This window comes from Centropristis striata, chromosome 11 (genome assembly GCF_030273125.1).
Source record: "Centropristis striata isolate RG_2023a ecotype Rhode Island chromosome 11, C.striata_1.0, whole genome shotgun sequence".
Classification (NCBI taxonomy): Eukaryota; Metazoa; Chordata; class Actinopteri; order Perciformes; family Serranidae; genus Centropristis; species Centropristis striata.
In genome coordinates, this window is record NC_081527.1 from 1,349,915 (window position 1) to 1,354,851 (window position 4,937).

The 4,937-nt window shown below is 40.4% G+C and overlaps 1 non-coding gene across 1 annotated transcript; it reads left to right on the plus strand.

Moving 5' to 3' along the window:
- Positions 1 to 391: 391 nt before the first annotated feature.
- On the plus strand, positions 392 to 583 carry LOC131981166 (U2 spliceosomal RNA). The gene has a single exon (XR_009395291.1). It is a non-coding gene; the product is annotated as a U2 spliceosomal RNA (small nuclear RNA).
- Positions 584 to 4,937: the final 4,354 nt, after the last annotated feature.

Here is a 4,937-nt window from a genome sequence, read left to right on the forward strand (position 1 = left end):
AATTAATTTGAAGATGTATTAAAATATCTGACATATAGCAGTTTAAATATGCATCAAACATGTTTTGATAATCACACAGAAATCTGACCAACAGTCAGTCTCTTTACAGGAAACTTCTGCTTGATTGAGATATGAACAGCTCGGATTTGGGAAATCCCAAGTGTGCTCTTATATCAAGTGTTCCTCATAACAGGAAATTACAGGACGTTGACCCTTAGTAACACAGAAACAATTGTCAAGGATCCTTCCTTGGTAGGATCCTTCCTTCAGAGTCGGGTCCTCCGAAGGCAAGGCAAGAGTCCTTCCTTTGACTGGTGTAATGCACAAATGGGACAGCCTTCAGAGTGTGCAGCTGTGCGTCATTGCGTAATTGGACGTCCTGCTTAACTTCAGCGCCGCTCTCGGCCCTTTGGCTAAGATCAAGTGTAGTATCTGTTCTCATCAGTTTAATAAAAAATAAATAAATAAATTCAGCGCCGCAATTTCAAAATCAGTTCACGACATGAATGTGTCTCTGGCATCAGCACTCTGACACATATTATATAATTATTATTATATTTGTGAAAATGGAAGAAGATGCTTTAAGGTTGAATCTTCACGATTTATCAAGTAAAAACCATAAAGTGGATTAAACCTGAATATTTAACTGATCCTGGCTGAATTCGGCCGCTACTTAGTGCCATGAATGCAGCGGCGCATAATTCATCATGGAAATATGTTCTGTGATTTTTTATTTTTTATATTACAGTACAGTACAATAACAGTTTTTTATAAATAACAATAACGGATAATAGCAGACTTTCGGTCCCTGTAAACACAATAAAGAAATGTATAACTTTCTGAATGGCACAGTTGCACATAGTACATCATCATCGGACACATATAAATTAATAAACAATAACTTTAGCGACTGAGACGGCATTAATTAACTTAACCAGCAATGTATCAAGATGACGTTTATTATCTTTAAGCTTAATATTCTGGCATATGCTTATTCATATGTTTTTGCTTGACTTTGAACACATGTTTTGTAAGTTATGTGATAACATTCAGTGTAAACTGAAAATATCTACATATTTAAATGCATATTGCGCCGCCGGCGTCGCTGTTTCTACGCTCGCCATTTTTAAATCTCCCGGTAGACCGGTGTGCGCAATGCTTTATGGGTAGTCGGAGCGCACGGAGGATACACACATGCATCCTCGGAATTTGGGCAAAAGAAGGACTCTGTCCTCTGGAGCATCCTCGGTCCTTCGGCGGATGTCGATGACGTAGTGTCCTTCAAATCCAGCCGTTTGAGCATCCTTCCTTGACTTTGGGACACAGCCAGTGACACACCAACCTGCAAAGTAAAAAGAGAGAAACTTTTTTTAAAAACATATGTTTTTACTATCTGCCAATTAAATCCCGCACAAGGCTGTGATTCGATACTATCTGTTCGTCAAGTGTTTTCTTTAAAGATTTTCTACAACATAGTGGCGAGCTAGCCAGGAGCTTTTCCAGTAGTCTGGAGGGGGGGGGGGGGGGGGGGGCCGCCCGGTCGGCACGGCCGAGAGCTCCTGGCGCCGAAAAATCAGGTAGAAGATCTTTTCTCTCTTTATATAAAAAGAGCTCTCTGTCGTGTTATTGCTGTGGGGCACCTTCCCTCTGACATATTGGAACCAGAGCCCATAGTATTTAAAGACGACAGAGGTTCGAACCAGTCTTTTGTGATTTTTGTGTGTACATACAAAAATAACCACCAATAATATTCTTAATGTGAACCAAAACAATAGAACAACAAATTTGGGAGATAAATTCTAATTACAGAAATTAGTGGTTTGGATTGCTGTCTTAGAACAAGGAGAAACAGTGCGCCGACAGATCACGGTGTGGACGTAGAGACTCTGCGTCTCTACGTTTTCGACTCCGAGTCAAAGGAGCAATCAGATAACGGAATGGGTCTGTAAAGAGGTGTTTTTATAGGCTTTCGATTTTCGGGTCTGATTAGGGTCTCACTTAAAAAGTCGGCGGCCAGAGGTCCCGGTGAACTGCAGAGAGTTCTGACTGGGGGCTGGCGAGGTGATCTGAGCCGCAGACGTTCTTTTATGGGGGACTGTTCAGCTGCGGGCTGATCTGAGTCATCGACCGAAAGACGTGCTTTGGGATCGCCTGGCTGTTTTCAGACTTGTTGAAGAGTTTTGCCTGGTTTTTGACGGCCGAGTGACGCCAACCTGTAGGTTACACCAACCTGCAAAGTAAAAAGAGAGAAACTGGGAGTTGTCTCTCAGAGTTGTTCTGAACATTGGATGCAATGTTTCATATGTTTTTACTATCTGCCAATTAAATCCCGCACAAGGCTGTGATTCGATACTATCTGTTCGTCAAGTATTTTCTTTAAAATCATATTAATAAATGCTCATTATGACCTATTAGTAATATTGGTAAACTAATTTAGACTTAGTAGGCTGTTTTATCTTCATTGTGAGGCCCACAATAAGGTTTGTGGCTCCCTTCCGACATTTTTGCCAGTTTTTCTGGCCAAAAATGGCTCTTTAGTCAGTAAAGGTTGCCGACCCCTGGTGTCATAACGATTATTAATGTAACACGCCGTTTTATATTTGAAGATGTGCTTCGGGGGGGCGGAGGCTCTTCTTAATGAGCCGCGGGGTTCGAATGCTCGTTAAGAAGAGTAAGAAGGAGTTCAAGCGGCACAGTCCTCCTGCAGCAGTCTCTCCCAGCTGCAGAGCCGGAGGGAATGTTTACCCCTTAGCGTCCAGTCTGCAAATTGCTAACAGGCTAACAGTTAGCTCTCTAGCAGTACAGTATGTATGTGTTAACAGACTAAGAGTTAGCTCTGTAGCAATACTGTGTATGTGCTAACAGGCTAACAGTTAGCTCTGTAGCAGTACAGTGTGTATGTGCTAACAGGCTAACAGCTAGCTCTGTAGCAGTACAGTGTGTGTGTGCTAATAGGCTAACAGTTAGCTCTGTAGAAGTACAGTGTGTATGTGCTAACAGGCTAACAGTTAGCTCTGTAGAAGTACAGTGTGTATGTGCTAACAGGCCAACAGTTAGCTCTGTAGCAGTACAGTGTGTATGTGCTAACAGGCTAACAGTTATCTCTGTAGCAGTACAGTGTGTATGTGCTAACAGGCTAACAGTTAGCTCTCTAGCAGTACAGTGTGTCTGTGCTAACAGGCTAACAGTTAGCTCTGTAGTAGTACAGTGTGTATGTGCTAACAGGCTAACAGTTAGCTCTGTAGCAGTACAGTGTGTATGTGCTAACAGACTAACAGCTAGCTTTGTAGCAGTACAGTGTGTGTGTGCTAACAGGCTAACAGTTAGCTCTGTAGTAGTACAGTGTGTATGTGCTAACAGGCTAACAGTTAGCTCTGTAGCAGTACAGTGTGTATGTGCTAACAGGCTAACAGTTAGCTCTGTAGCAGTACAGTGTGTATGCGCTAACAGGCTAACAGTTAGCTCTGTAGCAGTACAGTGTGTATGTGCTAACAGGCTAACAGTTAGCTCCGTAGCAGTACAGTGTGTATGTGCTAACAGGCTAACAGTTAGCTCTGTAGCAGTACAGTGTGTATGTGCTGCTGCTGCAGGAGGTGTTCACTTAGCGATCTCTGTTTGTTTACAACAAGCACCAGACACTAAAAACTGTTTCTGTTGTTTGTTTAAAAGTAGTGTAATAAAAATACAGATGTTTTCCATAACATGATGAATAATGTGATTAATAATCGTGATTACAATATAGATCAAAACAATCCTGATTATCATTTTGGCCATAATCCTGCAGTCATATACAGACCAATAGAAGCTGGAATAAACAGATGGATGTTTTGAGCTGAAATCACTGGAGGCGTTGTCAAGTCTGACTTGTCTTGTATGTTTTGTATATTAAATGCAAACAATGTTCCCTGACTCAAGCTTCTGCTTAAATTATTAAGGGAAAAAAAAAATCGATATTTGGGATCCTTCAGTGATGCTTCCTCTCCATTTTGGGTAAATAATAATAGAGTAATATTCTGTTTAGACAGCTTGTTTGACCTTTTGTGTGCTTTTGGGTTTGTTTGAATTATATTTGATTCGAATATCTCCGCTGACTTTTGTTGCTGTGGTAACAAGAAACTGTACCACCTCCACATCGCGCCCAATAACAAGCTTATAGTTTTGAAACATTGAGATATTGAAAACTTATTTGACATTCAGTGGAAAACCTCCTTGTACTGTAAATATTGCAGACTGACGTTATAATGACCCCGTATTCCGTAAATGATAAAATATAGTTTTACAACATTTACTGATGGATCTTCCAGCTTTTCTCCCACATATATGAATATATTTCATGCTGTTCGCTTCCTTTTCATGCAATCCTTGAGTCCTCACATGACTCTGCCACTATAACACCAACTAAGCTTCCAGCCTTGTAAGCTTAATTCTTACTTTTTGTTATTTGCCAAAAAAATATACGACACCCACTGTTCCTTTTATTAAGGGGGGATTTAGATATTAAAAGAGAAAGACTTTCATCAGGATAAATGAAGAAGAAGGATGAAACGTTGGACTTACTCAGCAGGCTCTCTGTGCAGCGCTAATTTGATTTTCAACCCTAAAACCACTGACTGTTGTGCAAATATACAGTTGCTAATCCTGCTTTCTTGTAAGAAGCATTTGTTAGAAGGCTTTGATCTGACAGGCCAATTAAACATGTTTTGTGTTCTTTAAAGATATCTACAGTGCACATTACAGTAGATGCAGCCATCTGAAACGTCTTTGCAACTTCTTATTAGAATCGCACCTTGTGCTTTGTTACCAGGTACAATGAGTAAAAAATGATCTGTCAATTGTACACTGTTTAAAAAAAAAATGCTGTTGTTTTTACAGTAAAAAAATGGCAGCCGTGGTTGCCAGAAATTTACTGTAATAAAAAATATGTTAAAAAGATATTG